This window comes from Lepus europaeus, chromosome 2 (genome assembly GCF_033115175.1).
Source record: "Lepus europaeus isolate LE1 chromosome 2, mLepTim1.pri, whole genome shotgun sequence".
Classification (NCBI taxonomy): domain Eukaryota; kingdom Metazoa; phylum Chordata; class Mammalia; order Lagomorpha; family Leporidae; genus Lepus; species Lepus europaeus.
Genome location: NC_084828.1, coordinates 158,692,644 through 158,707,726, shown reverse-complemented (window position 1 = coordinate 158,707,726; position 15,083 = coordinate 158,692,644).

Here is a 15,083-nt window from a genome sequence, read left to right as displayed (position 1 = left end):
CATGTTTTCTCTGATTTGTGGTAGTTAATGTATAAAGTATACTTAATATTTATTAAAGTGAAATTGACTTCTTGTTTATAACCCCTGCCTACTACCTTTCTGTAGAACAATGTTCTTCCTATTTTTTATTCATAGAACTCTTTATTTAGAAGAGCATTTAGTCTGTGATTATAAAGTAAATAGAAATTATCATTATGTTCTTAGAATTATGTCCATAAAATACCTGAAATCTGTTCTCTGTATACTAATAAATAAAAAAGGTAAAAAAAATTCTTGCAAATAAAAAACGACAATCATTAATACAAAAATATCCACTATCAAGAATTTAATTTCAGTGCTCCATCATAGGTCAAAATATCATCTAAGTAACAAAATGGGAGCTAGTGCTGTGGTGTAGTGGGTTAAAACCCTGGCCTGCAGCGCTGGCATCCCATATGGCCGCCAGTTCGAGTCCTGGCTGTTCTACTTCTGATTCAGCTCCTTGCTAATACTCCTGACAAAGCAATGGAGAATGGCTCAGATCCTTGGGCCCCTGTACCCATGTGGGAAACCCAGAGGAAGCTCCTGGCTCCTGGCTCCTGCTCTTGGCTCCTGGCTTCAGATTGGCTCGACTCTGTCCATTGTGGTCATTTGGGGAGTGAATCAGTGGATGGAAGACCTCTCTCTCTTTGTCTCTCCCTCTTTCTGTAACTCTTTCAAATACACAAAATAAATCTTTTTAAAAAATTAGTAAATTACTTGACCATGGTAAACCACATACATTCTTTTCTCATTACTTTTTAAAATAATTGATAACAATTTTCCCCTTGTATAATACATAAGTCAGATTTTACACTTGTAGACCAATATTATCTTCTGAACTTCTCTGGATATTGGTTAAAAATGCAGCTGCTCTCTTGAAATTTTTATTCCTGCTCTGGAAGGGAGATCTCTGGATATCCATAGTCATTAAAAATGTCTTCCTTCTTTTGATGTTGTGAAATACTGCTATAACCAAAGTCAAGACTAATGATGAACTGTCATACTTTCTTGGTTTAAACTACTGAGATTCAATTCCTGATAATCTACAGGAAGCAATTCTACTTCATGCACTCACTATGGCAAACATATCCTCAGACCTTCTTTATTTAGTCTGTTTCTGTTTGTCTTCTTTTTGGCTCTAGCTAATGTAAGCTCAGGGAAGGAAATCTCACCTGGATATTTGCCTAAAGCAAAGACAAATAGGAAAATGAACCTGCTTAAGTAAAGCAAATATAAATTATTTTTGGATGATCTATTGATTTGGATTATATATGGACTTTCTTCTCTCTATTAGTCCAGCTAATTAAGTATACTTGCTTGAAGGCCTTATTGGATCTTAAATTTATCTTGTACAATTTCTCTATTCTATTCATTAGGAACTAAGAGAGAAACATTTATCTTGGTTTTGTCTTCCAATGGAAGGTTTTTTAGTTACTTGATAATTTAGTGAGGAGTGATATAGGAGAGGAGAATCCAGGCCAAACAAAAATGATTCTTTGGAGATACACATATCATTTATCTTTTCTTCTTACACAACAGATTTTATCAGTAGATTTCAATATCTTTTCATTTCTTTTTTTATGTTTTATTTTTTATTTTTGACAGGCAGAGTGGATAGTGAGAGAGAGAGAGAGACAGAGAGAAAGGTCTTCCTTTGCCGTTGGTTCACCCTCCAATGGCCGCTGCGGCCGGCACGGTGCGGCCGGCGCACTGCGCTGATCTGAAGCCAGGAGCCAGGTGCTTCTCCTGGTCTCCCATGGGGTGCAGGGCCCAAGCACTTGGGCCATCCTCCACTGCACTCCTTGGCCACAGCAGAGAGCTGGCCTGGAAGAGGGACAACCAGGACAGAATCCGGTGCCCCAACCGGGACTAGAACCCGGTGTGCTGGCGCCGCTAGGTGGAGGATTAGCCTGTTGAGCCACAGCACCGGCCTCAATATCTTTTCAAGAGAGAAAACAGGATGAGCCATTCTTGACTTCTCAAGGCTACCATGAATCTGTGAGTCTTTTATTGACTCTTTGAGCGTTAGCTGTGTCTCTTATGGTCACCATTGTCTCTTGCATCTCAGCATCTTTAGTCAGACTCCCCAGAGGCAGATTCTGAGAGGAGGGTTTGTTGTGCAAGTGATTTATCACTGAAGTATCCAAGAGAAAATAGAAAAAGAAGGGAGCCTGGGAGAGAAAGAGGAAGAAGTTATGAAGAGTGAGGTTCCATGCAAAATTCCCTGAAAAGTAGCTGTGCTCTGATCATTTAGAGGAACTCTGGGTGTGTGGCACTTCTCACGGTTGTCACAAGCCAAGGAAATTGAGCTGGGTGTTCACAGTCCTACTTATCAAGGGAGATGCAGGTGAACATCAGTTCCCAATCACTTCTGGCAATCTGCTTTTGCAGGAAAAGTGGCTGCGTTGGTCTGAGGTCAGCTTCAAAGAGCGAAATGCAAGATCTTTCTTTGGGAAGTACCTCATATCTGGGAGTGAGGCACATGAAAATGGTATTGTGGAGATTTGAGGGGATCCAGGAAGGATACTTGTCTTGTTTATTTCAGGTTAGCTCAATGTGAACTTGAGGTATGGCACCTGATACATTCTCCCACCAGCCTTTGCTATCGAAGAGAAATCTCTTCATGAAGTGATAGAAAAGGAAAATATAATTTCACTGGAACCATTTTCCTGAGATTGGCACCCCATGGCTTTGATTTCCATTTGGTGAATAAGGTGGCTGGTGGGAGTCCATTTGCTTGTATCTCTTACAAGTTAAGCCAATCCTGATGCCACTTCTGCTGTATAGAATAAGCTCCCTTCTATTTCCCATCAAGCTGCTATGGGGGTTCATGCAGGCACAGATAGACATTCTCTGAATATGAAGCCCTTAGGTTCAGGGACATTCCCATTCAAATCCCTTAGGAACTAGGGAATGATAGAGACTTTAGGCTTAAAGGAACTGCGTAATTATTACAGTTGAGCCTCGTTTATAAATGTGACTGATTTCTAACTTAGGTTATAAAAACATCCTCAGAGTTCAGAGGAGCTTCTGTAGTCTGATCTCTCAGGTTCCTACATGCTTTCTGTATCCTCTCTCAGGTTTAAATAGAGATAAGGGCAGGTGTCAGCTGGTACGAACTGGTTAAGGGCTACAGCTAGCTTCCTTTTGGCATCTGTATGGTACCCAGGGGTCGTGTTGGACCAGAGGTTAAATATTTTGATGAACACCTCTGGTCCAGAGTTACCCTTCACCTTTTTGATATCTTTTTTTAATTATCAGAAAAAATCATTACTATGTGACAGAGTATTGTGGTCCTATTAAAAATCAAATAATACAAACATGAGACTTCTCACTTCAAGCTTTGTCAAGATTTTGCTTAGGATGCAGCCTCTTTGCAGGAAAAAGTCAAAATGATGAAATATCTCTGAGAAGTGGATATTCTTGGTAGGGTATTCGATGCATCTCAACAACCAACTATTTTCCCTATGAGTCCTTGCCATTTTGGACTTATTATGAGCAGCAATTTTTTTAGTGACTTTGAATTATCACTTCAGTAGTGTTGGGGATCAGAAAACAATGTCACAAAGTATGGTGCTTTGGCCTGCTGATCAATTTTGTTATTTTTGTTTAATTTTAAGATGTTCATTATTTTAAATTTTAATTTGCTTTTAACAGATTCATGGCAGTTTGTAGATACAATTCTAAGACTGTAATGCTATTTCCTTCCATTATGTGTGAGTTATTATATTTTTGTGTTATAATAACTACCACTGTTCTTAAAAATAGGCAATAATTTTATTCCCTTACTTTTGATTAGTTGTAAATAAATGGACTTTTGACGCTGTATCTACGTTTGCCATCCAAGTAATGAAGTTTGTCCAGAGCACACAGATCACTGGCAGTAAGTTTTGGAATGACTTCTGATCCTTTTTCTTATATACTTGAAACTTACTTAGAATTTTAGTGATGTATTTCAACCAAAATACAAAAGTTTCTTTCCAGGATTTGGCACAGTGTACTGCAGATGTTTTCATGAGAATGTTGCTACCCTTCTTCTGCCCTTTGCCCTACCCTGGCTTTGTTCTTGTTCTATGATTCCCTTCTTCTGAGTCTTCAGAGCTCGTCTCATACTTCAGTAATCAGATCACATCAGATTATATCTTCTCTCTCTAGACAGAGGGTTAGTTTGTGTATTTCTTATTTGGGGGTTGTTAAGTGGGGGAGCCCTTTGTGACAATTATATAATTATATATAATATAATATAAAATATATATGAAATATTCAACAAGTTGGAAAATTCTAGTGTAAAAAGATTGCAGTTCACTGGTGTATTTCTCAAAAGAAATGAATTCTGGCAGCCTAGGTTTATACCAATGAGTGGGTGAAAGCATAGGGTTTCCACCAGGGTCACTGGCAAAATGCCAAAGGGTAGTAAGTAGTCCACAGGAAGATGCTGCTGCAGCAGAATTTCGATTTCTCTTGCGTGAGTGTTGTACCTGACAGACCATGGAGAAGCCTATGCACTTCTAAGTACAGCCATGTCCTTGATGCTTTGTGTCCCTCTCTCTTCTTGCATTAGTTGCTATCCTTCATGCCACAGAGGTTGAAAATTAATATTCTTACCATGACCAGTGCTGGTGAGAAGCAAGATTCGGAACTGACCCAAATGTAGATCATGTGGTCAGACCAAGTACTTCTGAACTGACTTGGTTCAAGTTCTGTTCCATGATGGTCTTTCCATGTTTCCATAAACAGGCACATTAACCCATTGAAGTCTTCTATTAGGGTATATGAAAGTGAGGTTAAAAAAAGAATAGGAAAGGAGGTCCCTGCACCTCATGGCATTTTACAACAGACTCAGAATTACTGTTTTTGGTTTTACATAAATCCTCTACCTCCCAGCCTAGACCCTAGAGTGACTATAGAGATGAAGAGACCACATCTTCTACTAAGCCATAGCTCTGTAACAAACTCTGGTTCTGAGATTCGCATGATCTTTCTCTTACTGCTTTCTTTTTTAAAAAAGATTTATTTATTTGAAAGTCAGAGTTACACAGAGAAAGGAGAGGCAGAGAGAGAGAGAGAGAGAGGTCTTCCATCCCATGGTTCACTCCCCAGATGGCTGAAATGGCCGGAGCTGTGCCGATCCAAAGCCAGGAGCTAGGAGCTGCTTCCTGATCTCCCATGCGGGTGCAGGGGCTCAAGGACTTGGGCCATCTTCTACTGCTTTCCCAGGCCATAGCAGAGAGCTAGATTGGAAGTGGAGCATCTGGGTCTCGAACCAGCGCCCATTTGGGATGCCAGTGCTTCAGGCCAGGGCGTTAACCCACTGCACCACAGTGCTGGCCCCTCTTACTGCTTTCTTTGAAGAGTTTGATTAAAATGAAGCCCATAGATGCAACCTATGTTTCCTCATAACCTACCAGCCAACGAACAACATGGAGCCACAGCGGGAAAGGAAAATGATACATTACAAGATTCAAGCAGTGCTACTTACATATTTTTTGTGTCCTACTCTGAATTGTTTCACAGAATATGCATGTTGACTTTGAAATGAGACATCCGTTTTTCACTTCTGCTCTGGTCTACTGGGGAAAATAAGTATCAGAAGGTGTTTAGATGCCAGCAAGTCATTCAAAGGTGGTACATGCTGCAGTTGAAGCTCTCTAGCACCTCTCTTGGTGAGGCTCCATTGTCAGAGCGATATTCTCCTCTCCTCTTCGCTCCCCTCCTCCTCCCTTCTCCTCCTTCACTGATCTAGGAGTCGGTCTGACTTGCCTTTACATCTCCACTAGCTGTTCCATTCTCCAGAGAAATCTTCAAGTAAGAAAGAGCACTTCAGGACCAGTGCTGTGGCATAGTAGGCTAGGCCTTCACCTGCAGTGCCAGAATCCCATATGGGCACTGGTTTGTGTCCCGGCTGTTCCTTTTCCAATCCAGCTTTCTGCTACATCCCGGGAAAGCAGTAGAAGATGGCCCAAGTCCTTGGGCCCTTGCACCCACGTGGGAAACCTGGAGGAAGCTCCTGGCCCCTGGCTTCAGATCATCCCAGCTCCAGCTATTGTGACCATTTGGGGAGTGAACCAGCAGATGGAAGACCTCTTTATGTGTTTCTCCCATTTTCTCTCTGTAATTATGCCTCTCAAATAAAAAAAAAAAACTCTTAAAAAAACAGAGCACTTGATTTTCCAGTAGTGCTGAGCTCTGCCATATAGTCCACAAAGCTATGATACTTTTTGTTCCGAGTATCTCAAATAGAATTTGTGGAAGTACTTTCAGTAAGTCTCCACAGCTTCTCTGTAGGACTCAAGCATTAAAGCAGAGACTGGGATGGGCCAACTTCCAAGTGACTGACAATCTATATTTTGTCTTTATGTATAAATTTCCATTCTGTATTATTACACTGAGAGGTGAGGAGTTTCTTTTGTGGCATACCCACAAATCTCTATTTTAAAAAAAATTCTGGCAGCTGTATTCTCTCCTAAAATAACATTCTTTATGCAAAAGGTACCTATTAAGGCTTTTTCACTACCATCCAAATATGTGAAACAAGACAGAATCTTTTGTGAGCTTGGTTTTAGGGTGAGACTTCTATTGGTCAGGATCCTTAGTTACAAATAATAGAATCCATTCTAGCTAGTGTAAGTAGAGTGGGATGTATTAAGATACAGTGGTTAATTTCTCCAGCTCTGCAACATTAAGGTGTAAGCATCCAGGATCAGCTTCCAGAACAATACCATCGGACAAGGGAGAAGTTACCTCCGCCCTGCCTGGAGACCGTATCTACTATGAACTGGAAAGTATCACAATGCAACTGTCATTATCATGGTGTTTGACTCTGTCTGCGGATTTCAAGATCATGTCTGTGGATTTCAAGATCATGTCTGTACCATCAAACTGTGTCCTACTCTCAGTTTGTTCCCCCTCACAGCTCATGTCTGAACTGGTTGGTAGCACACAGGCCTTATGCCTGCCCCATAACTTCCAGGAGTCTTGGGAAATATGATGTTCTAGAAATCAAAATGAAGTAGTTAGGGTTGAGTGTAGTCCTAGAACAGTTTGGAAAGTGAGTCCAAATGATTTGGGGTGACTATAAATAGAAGATACTCACTACAAATAGTCTTATATTATTTTTGGGAGTTTGAGTAATAATTGTACAAGTGAAAATGGTAGTAGGAGTTAGTATTTATTAAGCATTTGTGATGTGTTTATCCTTGTGGTAAGTACTTTATAGACATTATCCTATTTTTACTCACAACAATACCAAAAACTGAACTAATGTTTTAAATTTATTTCAAAGATTTGAAAAACAAAGCTTATCAAGAAATTAAGAAATCAAAGTTCAAGGTCAAAAAACTAATAATTGGTAAACACAGGCTTCAAAGCCAGGCCCATTAAATTCTAACTCTTATGCTGTTCTGCTTGTTTGACTCAACTTTTTAAGGCAATATTTTAAGTGCAAAAGTACTGCTTGAAAGTTTTATAAATGTAATAACTCCAATAAAGCATGATTTTCTTTACCAAGTCTTTTGGCTCTTTAAGACTATGCTGAAAAACATATGCTAATAGTTTTTTTTTTTTTTTTTGGACAGGCAGAGTGGACAGTGAGAGAGAGAGACAGAGAGAAAGGTCTTCCTTTTGCCGTTGGCTCACCCTCCAATGGCCGCTGTGGCTGGCGCGCTGCGGCCAGCACACTGCGCTGATCCGATGGCAGGAGCCAGTTGCTTATCCTGGTCTCCCATGGGGTGCAGGACCCAAGAACTTGGGCCGTCCTCCACTGCACTCCCTGGCCACAGCAGAGAGCTGGCCTGGAAGAGGGGCAACCGGGATAGAATATGGCACCTGGACCAGGACTAGAACCCGTTGTGTGCTGGCGCCGCTAGGCGGAGGATTAGCCTATTGAGCCATGGCGCCGGCCTGCTAATAGTTTTTATGTTCTTTCTCTATGGTCCCAAAATTTGTAATTGGATGAATTTTCTTTTTTTAAAAACTAACATTCAGCTTTTTATTTCAGAACGATTTGATAGGTTTTTCCTTTTAGACCCAAATGGCTTTTCTTCTGACTTGTCTTCCATCATCCTCTGAACTGTTGGTCCATTTCACTAGGTTACAGAGAAGACTTAAATTCTCTTGCTGTCATCCTCTGAACATTGTTAAATGGGTATAAAACATTTTAATTCATCTTACTTTGCTTTCTTGCTTTCCTGTACATGGTTTATATTGCTTCAGAAACACGTTATTTTTTCATTTTCACCTTCAGCCTATATGGCAGCCTTTATTGCCATTTCATTAATCTGAATCAAAACTGATTTATTTTAGGTATATCCAAAGAGAATGATTAAAAATTTTATCTATTTACTTGAGAGGCAGAGAGAGGGAGAGAGAGAACGAGCACTCCCATTCACTGGTTCACTTCCCAAATGTCCACAAAGGCTGGATCTGAGTCCGGCTGAAGCCAGGAGCCAGGAACTCAGTTCAGTTCTAGCAGGTGTCAGGGACCCAATGCCTCAAGTCGTCTACCTCCCCTCTGGGTGTGCATTAGTAGGAAGCTGGAATTCAGAGTAGTTTCAAATGTAGACATTCTGATATGGGATGTGGGCATCCCAACTAATGTAGGTGGACGTGAAAGACCCTCAGCAGGCTCTGAAGGAGCTGGCCAAGATGTGCATCCTGGCCGACTGCACCCTGGTCCTGGCCTGGAGCCCCGAGGAGGCCGCGCGGTACCTGGAGACCTACAAGGCCTATGAGCAGAAGCCGGTGGACCTGCTGATGGAGAGGCTGGAGCACAGCTTTCTGTCCTGGGTGACTGAATGCCTGACCACCGTGAAGTCAGTCAACAAAACCGACAGCCAGACCTTCCTGGCCACTTTCGGATCTCTGGAACAGCTCATAGCCGCTTCGCGGGATGACCTGGCCTTGTGCCCGGGGCCTGGGGCCCCAGAAGGCCCGGCGGCTGTACGATGTCCTGCACGAGCCCTTCCTGAGGGTGCCGCGTTGAGCCTGCCGCCTGGAGGCCCCGGGGTTCCAATAAACGCCGTCCAGGCAAAAAAAAAAAAAAATCCTACCCTAGATTTTCAAAATCATCCAAAAAATTTCCTGAAAATTTTAGTCTTTGAAAATATAGCATTGTAAAATTTGACATTTTTCTTCTACTTTATTTTATTATAGAAGTGAGTATTACCACAAAGAAAATGAATTATTTATTTCAAATTCATCTGTAACATGTGGGAGGAATTTTCATAAGAATTATATTGCAACATTTTGCACTAAAATTATCCTTATTTCAAACAAGTAGAGGAAACATGCAACATACATTTTTGAGCTTTTAGAGATTATGATGTACTGGGAAAGACACATTCCAATCAGCACCAGGATCAGTTTCAGTGGAGACTGTGTTAAGTAAACATATTCTACACATGTTCATATAAATGTATATACACGCACACCTTTCCCTACAACTCTTAGCTACCTACAGCTCCCTGGATCATGTGCTGCACAATTAGAATGGAAAGATAAGGAAGAGTCAACAATCATGAATGACTCCTGGATTCTAACTTGGCTGGCTGGATTGATAGTGATGCCAAAAACTAAGCTAGATAATTCTAAGAAAAATTAGTCTTATTATATGGTAAATACTATGGACTAAGTTCTGTTTATTTTCACTTGAGATACTCATGGAACATAAGCCATGCCCCATTGTGAAATTCAGAGTGAAACTGTAAGCAAACAGATTTGTTTGTTTTCACTATAGGGGTGTGTATCAGTCATCCATTGCTCTTATAATGCTGCATAGTCAACAACAAAAGTTCACTAGCATACAGTAATGAACATTTGTTTAATTTGCATCTGTGAGCCATATCTCTGATAACTGATGTAGAATGCTTTTAGGGTGTCTTAATTCTGCACCATCTGTTCTCCTTTCCTGGAGCTGTTCTGTATATTGTCAGGGCAGCAGGATAGGAGCTATGGCTTATAAATCCATTCACATAAATGCTTTCACACTTCTGCACTCATCACATTTCTCAGAAGCTCATTGGCTAACGCAGGTCACATGACCAAGCATGACTCATAGTGGTAGAATTTTACAAGATTATGTGATTAAAAGTATGAAGATAGGGAGAGGTAAATAATTGGAATTATTAATGCAATCAATGTACCATAAAATGATTGTTAGTTAACAAGAGATTATGAAATTATCTAAGGAGGCCAAATATCATTAGCATGAAAGTGAAGACAGAACTTCAAGGAAATCTAACAAATTGTGAGTACAGAAAAATGTAATCAAAGGTGAGTGATCAGAAAGGTACAAAGTGGGCCAAATACGTTGTCAAGGATGTGAAGACCTAGAGAAACTGAAGTAGGCAGTGACACACAAGATCGAACGTACCAACGAGCCAATAAGCTCAGGATTACTAAATATCAATTGAGTTAGTAAGCATGAAGAAATAAATAATTGGTGCACATATGCAAAAATTTTTTTGAAGAGAAAAAATTTTTGAAGAGATAATCCTTGTTCCATTGATTAATTTTAGTTCCTTGGTCAAAGATAAGTTGGTTGTAGATGTTTGGATTGATTTCTGGAGCTTCTATTCCGTTCCATTGTTATACGCATTTGTTTTTGTGCTAGTACCAGGCTGTTTTGATGATAACTGCTCTGTAATGTGTCTTGAAATCTGGTATTGTGATGCCTCCAGCTTTGTTTTTGTTGTACAAGATTGCTTTAGCTATTCAGGTTCTCTTATGTTTCCATATCATTTTTAGCATCACTTTTTCTAGATCTGAGAAGAATTTTGTTGGTATTTTGATTGGCATTACATTGAATCTCTAAATTGCTTTTAGTAGTATGGACATTTTGATGATGTTGATTATTCCAATCCATAAACATGGAAGATTTTTCCATTTTTAATGTCTTCTTTTCTTTAATAATTTTATAATTTTTTATAATTTTCATCATAGAGGTCTTTGATATCCTTGGTTAAATGTATTCCAAGATATTTAATTTTTTTGTAGCTACTGTGAATGGAATTGATTTTTTAAAAAGATTTTATTTTTTTTACTTGAGAGACAGAGTTATAGGCAGAGAAAGAGAGAGAGAGAGCACAAGTGAGCCTTCTGTCCACTGGTTTACTTCTCAAATAGCAAAGATTGGAACTCAGTCAATCCAAAGTCAGGAGCCAGGAGCTTCTTCCAGGTCTTCCACACAGCTGCAGGGAACCAAGCACTTTGGCCATCCTCCACTGCTTTTCCAGGCAGTAAGTAGAGAGCTGGATCAGAAGAGGGACAGTTGGAACATGAACTAGTGCCCACACAGAATGCTGGAGCCGTAGGTTATGGCTTAGCCCACTTTACCTCAGTATAGGCCCTGAGATTTATCTTAGGAATTATTTCTCAGCCATGGTATTGTCTGTGTATACAAAAGCTATTGATCTTTGTGTTTTGATTTTATATTCTGCCACTTCGTCAGACTCTTTCTGAGTTCCAGTAGTCACTCAGTAGAGTCTTTTGGATCCCCTGTATGTAAAATCATGTCATTTGCAAATAGGTATAGTTTGACTTCCTCCTTTCCAATTTGTATCCCTTTGATTTATTTTTCTTGCCTGATGGCTCTGGCTAAAGCTTCCAGAACTTTATTAAATAGCAATACTGAGAGTGGGCATCCTTGTCTGGTTCCGGATCTTAGCGGGGATGCTTCCGGCTTTTTCCCATTCAGTGGGATGCTAACCTTGAATTTGTCATAGATTGCCTTTATTGTGTTGAGGAATGTTCCTTCTATACACAATTTGCTAAGGTTTTCATCATGAAAGGATGTTGTATTTTATCCAGTGCTTTCTCTGCATCTATTGAAATAACCATATGGTTTTGTTCTTCAATTTGATAATGTGATGAATCAGATTTACTGATTTGCAAATGTTGATCCATCCTTGCATACCAGGGATAAACCCCACTTGATCCAGATGAATGATCTTTCTGATGTGTTGTTGGATTCAATTAGCTCATAATTTATTGAGGTTTTTTGCATCTATGTCCATCAAGGATATTGGTCTTAGTTTTCTTTCTCAGTTATATCATTTTCTGGTTTAGTAATTACAGTGATGCAGATTTCATAGAAGGAATTTGGGAGAATTCCCTCCATTTTAATATTTTTGAGTAGCTTGGGAAAAATTGGAATTGGTTCTTTAAAAGTGTGATAGAATTCAGCAGTGAAGCCATCTGGTTCAGAGTTTTTATTTGTTGGCAGTGTCTTTATTACTGATTCAATCTCTGTCTTGGTTATGGATGTGTTTAAGTTTTCTATGTCTTCATGACTCAGTTTTGGTAGGTTGTATGTGTCCAGGAATCTAACTATGTCTTCTGTGTTTCCCAGTTTGCTGCATTCAGGTCTTTGTAGTAATTCCTGATGATTCTTTTTATTTCTTTAGTATCTTTGTTATATTTCCTTTTTATCTCTGATTTTATTGATTTGCATCTTCTTCCTCTTTTTTATTTTTATTTTTTGTTATTTGGGCCAACGTTGTATCAATTTTGTTTATTTTCAGAAAACTGGCTCTTCATTTCACTGATCTTTTGTATTGTTTTTGGGTTTCAATTTTGTTTATTTCTTCCCTATTTTTAATTATTTTCTTTCCTCCTACTAATTTTGGGTTGAATTTGTTGTTTTTCTAGGTCCTTGAGATGCACTGATAACTCATTTATTTGGTACCTTTCCAATTTTTTCATGTAGGTTCCAGTTGCTAAAACTTTACTCTTAACACTGCTTTTGCTGATTCCCATAATTTTTGATATGTTGTATTGTCATCTGCATTCATTTTCATAAAGTTTTTTTATTTCTCTTTGGTTTATTCTATGACCCACTGTTCCTTTCCTCTATATTCAGTCTTTGTGTGTTGTATTTGATCTAGAGATTTTTGGGTTGCTGATTTCCAGCTTTATTCCATTGTGGTCAGAGAAGATGCATGGTATGATTTTGATTTTTTTGAATTTGTTGAGACTTTTTTATGGTTAGCATATGGTCTATCCTAGAGAAAGTTTTATTAACTGATGAGAAGAATGTGTATTTTGCAACCATGGGGTGAAAAGTTTTGTGGACACTCTTTAGGTTCATTTGGTCCATAATGTCAATTAGTTCTGTTGTTTGTTGATTTTCTATCTAGTTAATTTGTCCATTGATGAAAGTGGGGTGTTGAAGTCTCCATTACTATTGTATTAGAGTCTGTGTCTCCCTTTAAATCCATTAACATTTCTTTTAAATAATCAGATGTCCTGTAATTGGGTACATATACATATATTATACTCACATCTTTCTGTTGAATTGAACCCTTAATCATTAAATAGTTTCCTCTTGCTTCTAACAGTTTTTCTGTTAACAACTGTTTCCTGATATTAGTCTGGCTACACTGGTTAGCAGGGAATATCTTTCTCCATCCTTTCACTTTCAGTCTGTGTGCATTTTTGTTGGTGAGATGTGTTTCTTGTAGGCAGCAAATACATAGGTTTTGTTTTTTAATCCATTCAGCCAGTCTGTGTCTTTTAACTGGAGAGTTGAGGCCATTTACTTTCAAGGTGACTATTGATAAGTAAAAACTTTGCCCTGCCATTTTTCCATAAATATTCCTATTTTTTTTTTTTTACTTTGAATGTCCTTTGTATTTTTACTGGGAGATTTTCTTCCTTTACCTTCTTTCATAGTGATGACTATGTTTCTGTGTTTACGCAGCACATCCGTAAGCATCTTCTGCAGGGCTGGATGGGTGGTGACAAATTCTTTCAGTTTCTGTTTGTCATGGAAGGTCTTTATTTCACCTTCATTCATCAGTGTGAGCTTTATAGTTTATAGTATTCTGGGCTGATAGTTCTTTTCTCTTATGAGTTGTTGTATATCTTGCCATTCTCTCCTAGCCTGTTGGGTTTCTAATAAGAAGTCTGCTATGAGTCTAATTGGGGATCCTCTGAAAGTAATCTGGTGTTTCTCTCGTGCACATTTTAGAATCTTTTCTTTATGTTTTACTGTGGAGAGTTTGACTACAATGCGTTGTGGTGAAGATCTTTTCTGGTCATATCTATTAGGAGTTCTGTGTGCTTCCTGTACTTGGATGTCCCTTTCTTTCTCCTAATTAGGAAAGCTTTCGGTAATTATTTCACTAAAAAGGCTTTCTAACCCTCTCTCTTTCCACATCTTCAGGAACTCCTAAGACCTGTATGTTGAGTCATTTGACAGCATCCCATAAATCTCCAACACTGGTTTCATGGTTTCTAGTTTCTTGTTGTTGTTGTTTTTTTTAATTCCAATTATTTGTCTTTTAGCTCCCATATTCTTTCTTCTGCCTCACCGAGTCTGTTGTTAAGGCTTTGCAGCACATTTTCTATTTGAGCTATTGAATTCTTCATTTGAAATATTTCATTTTGATTTCTTTTTAAAATCTCAGTTTCATAGGAAAAAATTTTGTTCATGTCATGTATGGTTTTCTTTAGTTTATGGATTTGCTCTGATTGCTTTTGAGTAATCCTATGATTTTTTGAATTCCTTTTCTGGTATTTCATCAATCTCTTCATCTTCTCATTCTAAATATTGAAATGTTGCTGTGTTCCTTCGGGGTTGGGTGTCATGGTGTCTTCCCTTATTCTTGTTTTTTTGAGTTTCTGCATGTATTTTAGGCATTTATGGCATTTCTTGTTGTTTTTTTTTTCCTCTGAAGGCATTGATCTTTCAACTATACATCTGTGTCTTTATGGAATATCTACACTTTTAATGAATACCAATACCAATGCGGGGTGTAGCCAGGGAGCTCTGTTCAGTGCTCCAGTGTGGGATGCGTATAAAGGGTAACACCCAAGCTAGGTGTGGTAGATCGCCTCTTGTTAACAGAAGTAGGGGAATCATCACCTCTGCTGGTGTGATCACTCCCTCTGCTCCCCTACTCCAAGAAGAGCAATGCAGGGTTCAACACTCATCTGTGCTGCCACATGAACAGCACAAATGATCTGCACAGTCCTCACTCTGCACGGTTCCAGCTGCAGTGAGCTGCCCCAGGCAATCAAGGGAGCTCTGAGCATGTGGAGCCACACCCAGTGACTGCCCAGAG